Consider the following 15,542-nt stretch of genomic DNA (forward strand, 5'->3'; position numbering starts at 1 on the left):
AGTTGGCCGATGGAGATTCTCAACTATCCAGGACATGGTTGTCCCAAAGGTGCTGTGGGAAGCCTCCCCCTCCCAAAGAATGAAATATTTTGGAATTTATTTTTTTTAAAGGCAGATTATTATATTTGCCCAAATGGAGAAATGGAGAAACATGCTCTTAAAGACAGAAAAGCAGCTCCCAAGTCTTAAAAGCCCACAGCAGATGCCAGCAGTTGAAGAGATGAAAGAGAGTAGAGTAGAGTAGAGTAGAGTAGAGAGTAGAGTAGAGTAGAGTAGAGTAGAGTAGAATAGAATTGAATAGAATGAATAGAATAGAATAGAATAGAATAGAATAGAATAGAATAGTTTATTGGCCAAGTGTGCTTGGACACACAAGGAATTTGTCTTGGTGCAAATGCTCTCAGTGACATAAAAGAAAAGATAGGTTCATCAAGAATCAGAAGGTACAACATTTAATGATAGTCATAGGGTATAACAAGCAATCAAATCATACTAGGAAACAGTCAAGTAAGGATACAAGCAACAAAGTTACAGTCATACAGTCACAAGTGGGAGGGGATGGGTGATAAGGAGTGATGAGAAGATTAACAGTAATAGAGCTTTTTGAAAGAAGGAGCCAACTATCTAGATGGCTCTATTCAGAAGCAAAGCAAATACTGCCAACAGAAGCCCATTCAAGACATTTCAAAACTTCTTGCAGCAAAGTTTGACAGCTAGCAAAGGCAGAATGGTAAGATTAGAGAGCAGCCCCTCACCCAAGATCCAACCCAGGACGAAAGCCATTAGCCAATTGCCCAACCCATCTTCAGAACATAAGCCCCTTCATTGCACCACCTCCAGAACAGTTCAAAATTCAAAGTCATAGAAATCTATAAGGATCCATCCACTCATTCAACCAGCTGCCCCAGAACCCTGGTGGGTCTGCTTCATCAATAAACCTTTCTTTCCAATCAGCCTCCATGTTGTTTCCAGTGTCTTTCTCCCGGCTTGTTGCACCTGAACCAGATGGATTTTCCTTCCAACAGTGAATTTTCAAGAGGCTTTCTGTTTTTTCCTTGAAGACCGTTTTACTTCTTATTGTTCCCACCTTCCAAACAGCTAAAGAAGCTTCTTGGATAAGAAATGAAACGTCCTTCAAAGAAAAACCAGAAAGTCCAGTTGCCTCTTGAAAAAGCACCTTTAGGAACTAATGTAGTTATTAAAGGTAAACTCGGGGTGGGGTTCTACAGGTTGCCACCTATTCTCTAGAACCGGTTGTTAACATTCTAAGCAGTTCGGAGAACTGGTTGTTAGAAGAAATTACTGGCCTAATCCTGTAAGGAAGGCAGGAAGGAAACATTCTGGTGTTGCTTACAGAAACTGCCTCTCTGTTAACCCTTATTACATTCTTAGCAGGACTAGACTTCCTATCTCAGGAACTTCCTCTGGAGTTTTTTTCCCTCCTTTGCTGGTACTTTGCTTGTGTGGAGTGACCATTCAAAGTTACAATGGCACTGAAAAAAAAGTGACTTATAACCATTTTTCACACAACTGTTACAGCATCCCCACAGTCATGAGAGGCCAGGCGAGGAGATGCATGCCTCGATGTGAGTGATGTTGAGTTGGCCACGCCCAGCCAGTCACATGACCACCAAGCCATGCCTACCAACTAAGCCACAACCACAGAACTCATTAAAAAATTTGAATCCCACCCCCGGGTAAACTCCTCTTTGGGTTGAGTCCATTCTGGATTATTTTCAGAACGGGATTTTCCTGGCAAAAGCCCCTAAGTTGATTTGTTGCTGGTTTCTTCCAGTTCGTTGTCTGTTTTTCTCCAGTTTCCCAGGCCACTTCATAATTGGGAGATTTCTTGGTGGTCTCCATCCAAATATTAACAGAATAATATGGTTGGAAAGAACCTTGGACAACCTCTAATCCAATGTCCTGCTCAAGCAGGAAACTTTATATCATTATAAATAGCTGTCCAATCTCACTTCTTAAAAACTTTCAGTGTTGGAGCACCCGTAGCTTCTGGAGGCAAGTTGTTCCACTGATTATTCTGTCAGGAAATTTCTCCTTAATTGTAGGCTTGATTTCTCCTTGCTTAGTTTCCATCCATTGCTTCTTGTTCTGCCGTCAGATACTTTGGAGAATAAGTTGACTCCCTCTTCTTTGGGGCAGCCCTTTAGACATTGGAACACTGCTACTCCAAATGCCAATCTTACATGAAAGTTTGACTGACTCTTGCCACCCAGCTACGCCGACCCTTAGCACTGATCAAAAGGTTACAGAAGTGTGAGGAAATTTGTGGGTTATCTGGAGCTCTTCATCTCTGCAAAAACAAGCATGGAAGATGCAGTTTTATAATACACAAATTACCCAACTGATGTTTATCAGACGATGTTCCCAAACATCCAGAGAATATTCCACTTTAAATTCTTTCATGTGGAAAGTTGGGGTGCCTTTTAAGAGCGGCTTTTGGGGGACGGTGTCAAAAACCAAAATGGACTTAATTTATCTTTATGTTTCTGTTAAAGTAAGATTTATTCCTTATATTTGTTAATTTTCCTCTTGGTCAACAAAACTATAATCTAGTGCTGTGTTTTCTTAACCTTGAGAACATGAAAATATTTAAACTTCAGCTCCCAGAATTCCCCATCCAGCATGGCTAGTTGGGGAATTTTGGTGCTGAAATTCACAGATCTTAAAATTCAGACTCAGAAAGTGCATAAGCGCACCAACGTGCCTACCGTCCCTGTCCTATTGTTTCTTTTATTTTTCTTTTATTTTTCTTACATGTACCCATTTCATGTATGTATACATGAAATGTATACACTTATACTTATTATCTTGTAAACAATTGACAAATCAAATAAATAAATAAAATAAAGTAGAGTTCACCAAGAGTGAAACTTTTGATGGTGGGCATGGGGAGACCCCCTTTGGCATCAGATTAGGAGGAGAATCTTTCTGCTTGTTGTTAACTGTTTTATCTACAAGGAAAACAACAACGAAACTTTCACCACACTTTCAAGATTAGTAAAAGATTGTGCTTCCTGACTTCCTAACATATAGTCACTCTCATCCATGCCACAATAGTTTCAAGATGTCATAAAAAGTGTTCCTGGTTGCATCATAGAGGGGGAGAAATACATTCCTCCCTCTTGGAAGAAAGCATTTGTTTAATGGACTTCTTTTATGTAGCAATAAATCGAATAAATGCGCATGGGTCACATGGGTAGAGTTTCTTTTCCATAAAATTAGCACTATGCCAGAGTGCCCGTGCAAGAGAAGAGAAAGTTACATTTTTGAAAAGCTGATTTTTGAGTTTGGACATTTAGACATGTTCCTATCTGAGGCTTGTTTGAAGATAAGTTGTTCTCTGATTGACCAACAAATGAAGGGGTGTGTTGATCCTCCCCTGTTATTGTTGAATGGGCAGAATCATTCACACACTAGAATATTCTATCCTGTTTTTCTACAGGAATACAGAATAACAGAGTTGGAAGGGAGCTTGTAGGTCATCTAGTCCAAACCCCTCAAAGCAGGAGACTCTGCACCATTTCTGACAGAGGCAGTCCAGTCTCTTCTTGAAAGCTTCCAGTGATGAAGCTCCCACAATGTCTGAAGGCAAGATGTTCCACTGATTTATTGTTCTCACTGTCAGAAAATGTCTCCTTATTTCTAGGTTGAATCTCTCCTTGGTCAGTTTCCATCCATTATTCCTTGTCTGGCCTTCAGGTGCCTTGGAAAATAGTTTGACACCCTCCTCTCTGTGGCAGCCCCTCAAATATTAGAATACTGTTATCATGTCTCCCCTGGTCCATCTCTTGACTAGACTAGCCATGCCCGGTTCCTGCAACCATTCTTCATATGTTTTAGCCTCCAGTCCCCTAATCATCTTTTTTGCTCTTTTTTGCACTCTTTCTAGAGTCTCTACATCATTTTTATAGTGTGATGACCACAACTGAATGCAGTATTCTAGGTATGGTCTTGCTAAGGCTTTATACAGTGGTATTAGTATCTCACGTGATCCTGACTGAATCCCGCTGTCAATGCAATTTAGGACTGCATTGGCTTTTTTGGCTGCCGCCACACACTGTTGGTTCATATTTAATTGGTTGTCCACTAAGGCTCCAAGATCCCTCATGGAATCACAGTTAACCCTGATGGATGCAGACTGATGGATACTGTCCTTTCTGGACATATATTTATAAAATATAAATAAGTATTTGTTGAGCTGTGGCCGTGCAGGACTTCTTTGGTCTCCCCAATAACAATCCTATGAGGTAGGAAAGAGAGAGAGAGAGAGAGAGAGAGAGAAAGAGAGAGAGAGAGATAGAAAGGAGGGAGGGAGGGAGGGAGAGAGAGAGAGAGAGAGAGAGAGACCCACTGACTCAGAGCTGATGATGGTTTTCCTGGGCAGCCATTTGTCCAGAATTGTATAGGGTCCCCTGTTTGGGCAAGAGGGTTGGACTAGAAGACCTCCAAGGTCCCCTCCAACTCTGTTATTATTCTGTATTTATTCTATTCTAAAATAAATGATGTAAGGAGATGTTCCATTCAGAATACTTGTAATTCATGAATCAATTAATCAACATTGATAGATGAAAAGCTCAATGATAATATATCTAAAACAAATAAAGTAAATAGGAGCTGATTAAAAATAGATATGAGAGACATAGAGGAAAAGGGAGAGAACGGTTAGACTTCATAAACCATTGTAGGAAATGGAGCACCTGACATCTGACCTGACATCTTCTGGATTACAGGTAATCTCTTAATAGGAAAAGCACAATTTGTGATGGGATCAGAATGAGCTTCTGCTGATAATAGGGGAGATTAGTAGGAATGGTATGGGGACAGCTCAGAAAAACGTGTGGTTGATGCCATCTTCATGACTGAAGATATGCAGAAGTGTTCTTGGTAATGAGTGTTGATCCATCTTCCTTCCATTACTTTTGGGGGGGGGGTTGGGCATCAAAATCTCACCAAAGGAATTACCTTGTGTGTCTCTGAAGCTCAGCAGTGGTGTGGTAAAGTACAGCCTGCATGCCATTTGCGCAAATGGAGCAATATTGCATGCGCACACCCGCTCCTCCCTCCCACTGGACAAGAAAACTCCCCTCCACCACCTGGACCAGAAAGGTTGGGGAACTCTGTCTTAGATAAAAAAAACGGGCCATTTTGTTTGCCCTGTTATGGCCACCCTCTTGATTTCTTGGTCCATATCTTGCAGGCACGTTAGGTACATCGCCTGCATTGTTTCTTATATCATGTAGCACGGACAGTGACCCAGATGTGCACTCTATGATACTGTATGTTCCAACATCCCCTGCTAAGCACAGAGAATCTGTGACAGATGCACAGGATTCTTGGCTGGCCAGCCAACCCATGTGGAAAGTATTTCTTGAAGGTAGACATCTTGACAATCACCGTCCAAGGAGAAAGGATCATGTCACAAAACTTTCTGCTTCATCTAATTTCCCAGGGCTGCAAAGGAGGTTAGATGAGGTAAGGCTGATAGATCATATTCTACATGTAATAATAACACACAATCATAACTTCTAAACTGTCTTGTTATGTCCATTGCTTTCTTGAAGCACTGTTGTTTTTTTTAATGTTCCATTTCTTGTGGTTCAAGCATGCACATAAGGATCCAATTGTTATGCTTTCCTTATTTTAAAGATTATGCAAGTCACCTTTAATTCCACCATTTCTACTGAGGTCAGTCAGGTAGCCATGATTTTGCTCTCAAAAAATAAGAGTTTGATTGTGCAGTGCAGACTCTGGGTGTTTACCTGTCATAGCTGAATCACATTGCACATATACAGCATTTAATAGCAATAGCAATAGCACTTAGAGTTATATACCGCTTCACAGTGCTTTTACAGCCCTCTCTAAGAGGTTTACTGAGTCAGCCTATTGCCCCCAACAATCTGGGTCCTCATTTTACCCCCTTGGAAGGATGGAAGTCAACCTTGAGCATGGTGAGATTCGATCTGCCAAATTGCAGTCAGTCAGCAGAAATTCCCACCACTGAACTGGTCATAAATGCAAGCTGGTTGCCAAACATCTGAAATGCAGTCATGTGACAACAGAGGGGTGGTGCAATGTTTTCTGATAACTTCAATCGTTTGTTTGCACCCACCATCTTGATGTTTGCGACCCTTTCCTGCAGATGTCCCTGCCTACAATGATCGTTGGGTTCGCCCGTTGTACCATACATATGCTTTATTTGGTCAGCATAATCCAGGCACAATGCTGTATCATATGTGGTTCATGCTGTCTTGTGTTAGAGGAACTCATCCAGTTTGGGGTAATTAACACTCATGATTTACCATCAATATGTAAATACGGTTTCTTACAGGTTTTATATATGTAAAAATGGGGTCTATTCCTTAGGACGCTTCCTCTTCTGTAAGCCAAGTAGCAGAAAAATAAATGATACGGCAATAACAGGTGAATGAATGCTTGAATATTCAGAGAAGTTGAATATCAACTCGTAGCAGACATATAAATGTAATAAGCTAACAAGAAAGATAGACACGTCCTTGAATAATGCCTCAAGGTTTATTTTTTGCTCCATTTTTTAAAAAGTTCTGAAATTATATGTTGAAGGCCGATCATTCCTCAAGGCCCTTAAGAAAAGGTAAATTATTTACTGGATAAGGGCAAGACTGGTGAGATTTATGTTTGCACAAGAGCCTAGTGGTTTAGGGACTAGACTAGAAAGTGGGAAACTGAGTTCAAATCCTGCCTTAGACCATGAAAGCCAATCAGTCCATCCATCAATCAATTTCCTTTCGCTTGGGTACCTCCATATTTCCAAATAGAGCCTAAACCTCATGTTGCTATTCACATTTCTCCCAACCATGCTACTAGTGGTTAAAAAGTGGTCCAAACAGAGATGTCCTTGGTTTGGAATTACACAGCAAGAAAAGATGGCTGCTTATATAAGACTGCTTGAGAGATAAACACCTTCTCTCTCCCCCATTCCATCCTGGAAGTCTAGTTGTCATAAGTCAAGACACACTGTTCCTCTCACCCACCCCTGACCCAGATTTGATTGATCTGCTGACCAGCAGAGTTACAGCAACAGCTGGCAGGCACACTGTGCCCGAAGTGTTATGTTCTCCTCCAAGCAAAATGCTCAAGGTTGTAAATATAAAATCTCTGAATTGTGTGTCTTATTCAGGGCTGGGAGGGAAGCAGTAAGGTGCAATTGAATACCTGAGGGAAATGAGGAATGTTGGAAAGCTGACCAGTGTTCAATTATTCAGATGATTAGCAAGAGAAGGTGCTGTATTTTTGGAGAGAGAAAAATGACACATCTATGGAGATTCTCAATCATCCAGGTCATGGTTGTCCCCAAGGTCCTTTATTACCAAAAGGCAACTGGATTTTCTTGTTTTGTTTTGTTTTTCCCTTTGAAAATCTTTTGCTTGTCATCCAAGAAGCTTCTTCAGTTCTAACTCAATAAGAACTTGGATAAGAAGCGAAGTGTTTTTTTTTTTTTGTAAATTTTATTTGAGTTTTCACAAAAAGAAAAGAAATACGAATAAAACATCTTTTTTGAAAGCAGCATAATCCCGGGTTACATTTCTTCATACAGACGCAAATTCAGATTCATGCTTGTTTTTATATTCTATTCCATATCTTATTACTATTTTACATTTTCTACATGGTTTCTCCCCTCTTTTAATTTTATTTTATTTATTTCATCTCAATTCAAATCATTATATTTATATTTGTTGTCTGTCGTGTTTCAATTGTCTATTATCTTTTCTCATTAAACAAAATTTCTCCTGTAGTTATTGATTGGAGTATGACACCTTTATATCTTTCCCCTAAAATTATAACACTCAATATAATACATAACTTCCATTCAGATTCTGCTTGGTACATTCTTAAACTGCACACAGTATTTTTGAAAAAAAAAATCTAAATGTATATAATTAAAACAACATTCCATTCCAATTCAATTCTATCATTAATATTAATATTCATTAAAGTCTTAACATTTTTCACTTTACTTTTCAACTAAATATCATACTTCTATGGGAACAATTATAAACTTTCCATAGTTAATTTCCCCCCTCTTCACTTATATTTTATAAAACATTGACTAATTAAAATGTTCCCGTTCCTTCCTAATTCAATTTTCTCGTTTATTTTATTTCATTTACTTTATTCACAAACATTTCACTAAATTATACTATTTTATCCCTCATTCTAATAATATGTTGTTTCCAATTTTCTAAAGTTATTTCTATTACAAATATAACAATACAATCTTATATACCTTTACAGAATCCCTTTTTCAGTTAGATTTTCACCCACTATCTCTCTAAATAGGTCCCGTTTCTTTATATCTTGCTCCGGACCTTTGTAACTTCTTTTCCTTTCCTTCTTCCCTCTCTTCTTCTCTCTCCCCTTTTTACCACTTTGTCTCTCTACCTCTATTTCCCTCTTCTGTATTCCCCTTTTCTGTTGCTTGTTCCTTAAACATGGCTTCTTCTTTGTCCCAGTCTTCTTGTTTTACAATCTTTTCTTGTTGTTTCTCATAGTTCCAGATCTCCATTTCTAAGAATTGAAAAACGAAGCCAAAAGAACCCTTCCTTTCTTGTGCATCTTCTTTGTACTTTTTAAGTTCCATTTTCAATTCATCCAAAAGTGATGCCATTATAAAAAATTTTAAACAACCACCCAATTGATTTTAGTCATTCAAGTATAATAAGTCACCAAGTAATCCAAATACAAGCAAGCTATTTCTTTTTGCTCTTTCTTTTTTTCCCCACTTTCTCTTCCTGGGGTTACTATTTAGTTGCAAAGTTTCAGTTAAAATGTATCTTTTAGAAGTCTTATTGAAATTTTACTTTAGATTCTTTTAAAGTCCAGGCAGTCTCCTCCCTCTTCCAGATCCTGCACTTATTCTTTTTCTCTCCCTTCCTGCTTATAGAAGAAAAAGTTTTTAATATCCAGAAATCTTTATTGTCCCTTTGGCATTTAGTTATATTTTCAGCTTAATTGCCTATTAATGCCAAAGCGGATTTTTCCAATTTCTCATTTAGGTCTCTTAGTTGTCAATATAAGGAAGGAAAGAGAAGGAAAAAAAAGCCAAACCTTTCCCTTTTCACTTTCTTTCGCTGCTTCCGACTCTTCTTTGGGAGTGATGTTATTTCTTGTAAAATTTAAATTCCAGGGTACCTTAGTTGTTGCTTTTTCAACTTAGCCCAGTCAGCCAAAACTTTCACTTCTTATCTTCCTCCTGCATGTTCTTTTCCAGTTGAGTTCTTCTTTGAGGTGGCCATTTCTGACCACCGCTCCTACCGCCTTCGGGAAAGGGAGTAATGGCCAGCTGAGGAGCAGAGATGCAGCTCTCCTTGATCCTGCTGGCACTCTCCCCCCTCTTCACCACCTCTACGGGGTGGCTTAGCCCCGAAACCAGCTGGTTTTGGGTCCTCCAGCGGTGAGCCCAGGCAAAAACCATGCACGATCGCGGATTCCTGTCTGTAACCGAAGCCCTTCAAACCGGAAGTCTAAAATGTTTTCAAAGAAAAAAACAACAACCAAGAAAGTCCAGTTGCCTTTTGGAAAATGCACCTATGGAACAGAAGAAATAATGGTTTTTGAAAGAAGAGTCATAAGCCAGCAGGATCCTGGATGGGAGAGTTAAATGTGTCAAAAAAAAAAAATGGCTGATGCAATTATGTGGATGCTCCATCACTGGACGTCTTTAACAAGAGATTGAACAGCCATTTGTCTCGAATCGTATAGGAGTATGATGGGGAACCTATGGCATTTGTGCTGGCACGCGAGCTGCAGGCAAACTTACTTCACTGCGCATGCACATACCTCACCTTTTTTGGCCTCCTAGAGGCTTAGAAAAGCCTCAGCAAGGCTTCTCAGGCCGAATTATAGGCCCATTTCATCACTTCCTGTAATACCGGAAGTGACGAAATGGGCCTATAATTCAACCTGAAAGGCCTTACAGAGGCTTTTCCCAAGCCTCTGGGAGGCTGAAAAAAGCCTCAACCCAGCCAAAAAATCACCTGTGAGGCACAGTGCAGGTAAGGGGGTGGCGGGAGGGGGGGAATTCACGTGCATGCACAGGGGGCATGGGGGGGCGCGCATTGCATTCTGGGTGCTGGCATGCAAGTGCAGGCACGCTGACGCACTTGCAATTTTTGGCACAGGAGCCCAAAAAGGTTAGCCATCACTGGTATAGGATCTATTGCTTGAGCAGGCAGTTGGATTAGAATACTTCCAAGGTCCCTTCCAACTCTGTTGCACAGTATTCTGTAATTATCTCTATTTGCCTGCCTGCCAGGCATTTCTTTCTAGCCCAGGCACTTTCATGTTATGAAAGGCTGAGTTACTTAGGTTGCTTAATTATTTGCTGCATAATAAATAAATCTGTGTTTCCCCCGCAAGAAGATTATGAAGTTTCACCAAAAGGTGCTTGCTTTATGGCTAATCCGATATCCATAGGATAAAAGCTTTAGGAGCTGCTGGAAAGAAAACAGAAATCAGAATTAAATGTGGAGGCAACGTGTAAACTCCACGTCAATGGAAAACAGAGTCAGAAAGGACGCGGTTAAGCTCATCCATTGGTTTGGAATTTTACTGGTTCACTTCAGCTGTCATTTGATAGTACAAACCCCATCAGTATCACTTACTCACTGGTTTCAAGTGGTGTTTCCAGCAGCCCTTTGACTGATCTCATCACATGACCATTGTTCTCCACTCCAGTTGCAAGTTACTGTGAAAAAATAGGCTTTTTGAGTGAGTCATCAGGTGATGAAGGCTTCGGGCGACTGGTTTATCATGTGACAATTAGCATAAAGGTGTTGTATGAGGGAAAGCCTGCTGTGGTGGTGACATAGCATTCTGTCCCGTATGGGGAATAGAATAGAATAGAGTGGAGTGGAGTGGAATGGAATGGATGAAATAGAATAGAATAACAGAGTTGGAGGTCTTCTAGTCCAACCCCCTGCCTAGGCAGGAAACCCTACACCACTTCAGACAAATGGTTATCCAAGATCTTTTTAAAAACTTCCAGTGTTGGAGCATTCACAACTTCTGGAGGCAAATCGCTTCACTGGTTAATTGTTCTAATCTGTCAGGAAATTTTTCCTTAGTTCTAAGTTGCTTCTCTCCTCGATTATTTTCCATCCCTTGCTTCTTGTCCTGCCCTCAGGTGCTTTGGAGAATAGCTTGACTCCCTTTTCTTTGGGGCAGCCACTGAGATATTGGAACACTGCTATCTGAGATATTGGAACACTAGGAAGGAAGGAAGGAAGGAAGGAAGGAAGGAAGGAAGGAAAGAAAGAAAGAAAGAAAGAAAGAAAGAAAGAAAGAAAGAAAGAAAGAAAGAAAGAAAGAAAGAAAGAAAGAAAGAAAGAAAGAAAGAAAGTATTTTCAGGCGGATATCTTCAGCTGAACATTTGAAGAAGCCATCTGATGATCAAGAGACTGTTTGAATGAATGGATGCTAGAGATAATTTGCAAACATCTAGTAAATAAGTCATCTCAAAGGTGCTTTTTCAAAAGGCAATTAGATTTTCTTGTTTTTCCTGGAAGATGTTTCGCTTCTCATCTAAAAAACTTATGTTCTTGAAGAAGCAGCGAACTGAAATTGAAAAAGCTTCTTGGATGAAAAGTGAAATGCTTTCCAGGAAAAACCAGAAAGTCCTGTTGCTTTTTGCAAAAACACCTTTGGGACAACCATGACCGGGGATGACAGAGAATTCCCTTAGACCTGCAGCAAATAATGTTCTTATTAAGCATCTCTTTGCTGTCATGAAGTGGAGATGTGGAACTGTTCCGGGCAGCCCACTTACCACATCTGCAAAACTCCCGATGATCAATAGAGAGCAGCAAAGAGATATAAGCCCTATTTCTTTGCTGCCATCTGGATGTTTGCAGTTCTAGGAAATCCTCCAAACTCGCTTAACTTTGTTCCTCTTCTTGGCATCTAAAGTGCTTGATTTCAAGGCCTACATGTTGCATTAATTAGCTAATTCACACAGCAAAGCCATCCAGGTATGTTACAACCAGAGGGCACTGATTTTGGCCTGGGGGAGACTATCAACTTCAAAGTCACCCAGTGAGCTATCATGCCGAAACCAGGTCTCTTCCATTTTGCCAGTCTTAAGTTCTCTTTGAGCCACTCCTTGCCATAAAAGAGTTAAACCAACTTGTTTGTCTGATAAAAACTCTTTTCTTTCAACCTTTGACATTCAGAAGCCAATATTGCAAAATGATGTAATAGCTTTTTATTATATTCCTTATCAAGGTTTACCTTTCATGACACATAAAAAGACATTCTGTACGCACTCTTAAATATCTGTCTGTAAAGACATGCAGTGTAAAATCTTTCTTCTTCCCTCCCTCCCTTCCTGCCTTCCTTCCTTCGTCTATTAACTGGGAACGTGTAAGAAAACATGAAATACTTGTAATATTTGACAGTATATTTTACCTGATTAATTGTGCTCCTCGAAAAGAAAAGAGCCACTGGATCACTTGCAATAAGGAAATAAGTTTTGGATATTTATTATTCATTTACTCGGTGTATACTTGGCAGCAATCCAGAGGACTGAAACATAGTTAAGACCAACAGACAAGAATATCTGTAGCTTAAGGTTGAACTATGAGTTTTAGACCTACATGTTTATGAAATTACCTTTCCCAACACTACAAACAGAGAGACCTTAAGACACAAAAGCCTTCAGCGTGCAACTGATTAACGGCTTGTCAATTTCAGGCCTGTGGGAGAATACAATCAACCAGTTAAGGTCACAGAGCAGATCTTGTTAACTTTTCATTAGCACTTATTAGAGAAGGACTTGGAGAAAAGCTACTCAGGAAGAGATACCTTAAGTCAAAGTGCCAGACCTTATTTGAATTTAAGACTATTCTTGCCAGACAGAGCACATGAGGACAAAAAAAGGAGGGCACGTCCTCTTGTGGGGTATCTGGTAACTCTAAACTAGGGGTGTCCCAAAGGTGCTTTTTCAAGAAGCAACTTGAACTTTCTTGTTTTCCTTGGAAGATGTTTCGCTTCTCGTCCAAGAAGCTTCTTCAGCTCTGGCTGGATGGTGGGGAAATTCTTCAGTCAGAGCTGAAGAAGCTTCTTGGATGAGAATTGAAAGGTCTTCAAAGAAAAACAAGAAAGTCCTATTGTCAGGGTTCCAGCGATTGCCCTAATTAAATCATGAGCCAAGCTTCAAAAGAATCCAAAAGATTTATTGGGAACAACATGTTGGCATTGACCCAGCTCTGCCACATGTAATTTATGGTGAACTGTGACACTGTTTCCCCCCTCCCCATTCACGGGCTGGGTGTCATCAATCACATTCTCCAATGAAGGATTTTTGGGGACAGAAGATCTGGAACCTAGGCTACAATCTTTGTAAGATAAGCGTGGAATGTACTTCTGTTTTTAATTGCTGTAATGCTACTTCAGGTTCCCCCCCTCCCCCCGCTTATGGCAACTCGGAAACAGGCATAGGAATGCTTTACGAGTTGACACCCGTTGCCTTTTGAAAAAGCACCTTTGGAACAACCATGACCTGGATAACTGAGAATCTCCATAGACATCTAAACTAAGGGTAGGCAACTATGACCCCTTTACGGCCTGTGGACTTCAACTCCCAGAATTCCTGAGCCAGCTGTTCTGGGAGTTGAAGTCCACCGATTGTAAAAGGGTTATAGTTGCTCACCCCTGCTCTAAACATTGCCTAATTTTGCTAACACTGTTAGCAAAATCTCTCCAGATGTGAATTTTCTCCACTTTGTCTGAAAATTTGGATGTTCTGTAGGTACACCATATTTTCTAATGATGAATTTCAGATTGCCAAATAAGCTACAGATGATCTTCAAACTACAACCGGTTGCTTTAGAAGTTACAATGGAACCTCCTAAAGGTGCTTATGACTCAATTTCAAAGTTATAATGGCTTCACGCACACAAACACTCTATCCACACAACCATATTTTGAATGCTTTGGCAATTGCCTTATCTTTATGGATGTTTGCAGTATCCCATAGGCACATGACCATGATTTTAATATTTTTTTTTTTTTTGCTAGTTTCAAGTGTTTTCTTCCAGTTACTGGAAATTTCCAGTTCAAAAAACAGATAATAGATTTGCTTAATGACCATTGCAAAAAATGTAAAGTCAGGTCAGATCATCTGCTTAATGACTGCAATGATTTACAATTGTAATTCTGGGCTCAATTACAGTTGTAAGTTGAGGATTATCAGTACAGACTCTGAAAATGGTCACAAATATAACATGCTCAGTAGTCATGTATATTTTCTGCATTTCCACATTCGTATATTTATAACTTTACGTGGAACATCCTGTTTCCCGGGTTTTGGGAAACAGCTTTCTTTGTACGATGTGCTCAGCAAACAGGAAAATTTAGGGTGTACTTGTGATCCCCATTAGAAAGATCAAGGATTCTTCTGGGGAGAAACATTAACCATCATTTGTAGAAGTAGCAATGGAATTTCTGAAGGGAGAAATACTAAGCTAGCATTCAAAGCTCACTTCATTATTTTAAAGCTAACAATTTTTGCATTGCACAATTTATAAATGTTCTTGGAATTTCCTGGAACTGCAGGTTTAGAGTTTACGTCTATGTTTAATTAAAAAAAAAACACATCACTTAGCTGTGAAAGAATCGGAGAACATATTTACCATTTGCAATAGCTGTTATTCCTTAGTGGTACGGGCAGTTGACGTACCAAGATAAATACTGCCTGAGAAATATTGAGAAATCGGTATCCTTTCTTTTAAAGGTAAAGCTATCCTTTCTTTTAAAAGGATAAACCCAGAACCCAGATAGTCTGTAGATATTGGGCTATAATTCTCAAGGGCTGAAATCCAATAAAAGTTGCACTAAAGAATAGCTTGATATAAACAATAGCATGACAATGAAGGAGAGAGAGAGGGAGGGGGGAAGAGAGAGAGTGATGATAGAGAGATGGCAAAGATGAGATAGATGATAGATGGATGGATGGACAAACAGACAGACAGACAGGCAGACAGATACCCTGTTTCCCTGAAAATAAGTCCTATCCTGAAAATAAATCCCATCATGTTTTTTTTGTGTGCCTAATATAAGCCCTAACCCCAAAACAAGCCCTATTTAAGAGCCTGCACAGCTGGCTACCCACCCATTCTGTCTGGTTGCTTGCAGTGCCATGGCCAAAAAGGCAAGGTGACAGGGTTGAGGAGCTGCCCCATGCATACCATGCCAGCTTATCACAGGGCCCCCACAGCCAGGCCATTCACGCCCCGACACTTGCCTTGTGGCGGCAGCACCAGCAGCCATGTGCAGCAAGAGCCTGTGTGGCTGCCAGCCCACTTCTTCTGCTTGCTTGTGGCTGCAGTGGGGCAGGAGGCCGAGTGGTGTGCCGGTACTGGTGCCGGTGCCAGTGCTGCGGCCACAAGATGAGGCAGGTGTCACAGTGTGAATAGCCTGGCTGCAGGGGCCCTGAGGTAAGCTTGTGCGGGCAAGCAGAAAAAGTCTGCTTCCCATACATGGTGGG

Source organism: Pseudonaja textilis, chromosome 3 (assembly GCF_049901715.1).
Source record: "Pseudonaja textilis isolate UNSWEBS1 chromosome 3, rPseTex1.2, whole genome shotgun sequence".
NCBI classification, from domain to species: domain Eukaryota; kingdom Metazoa; phylum Chordata; class Lepidosauria; order Squamata; family Elapidae; genus Pseudonaja; species Pseudonaja textilis.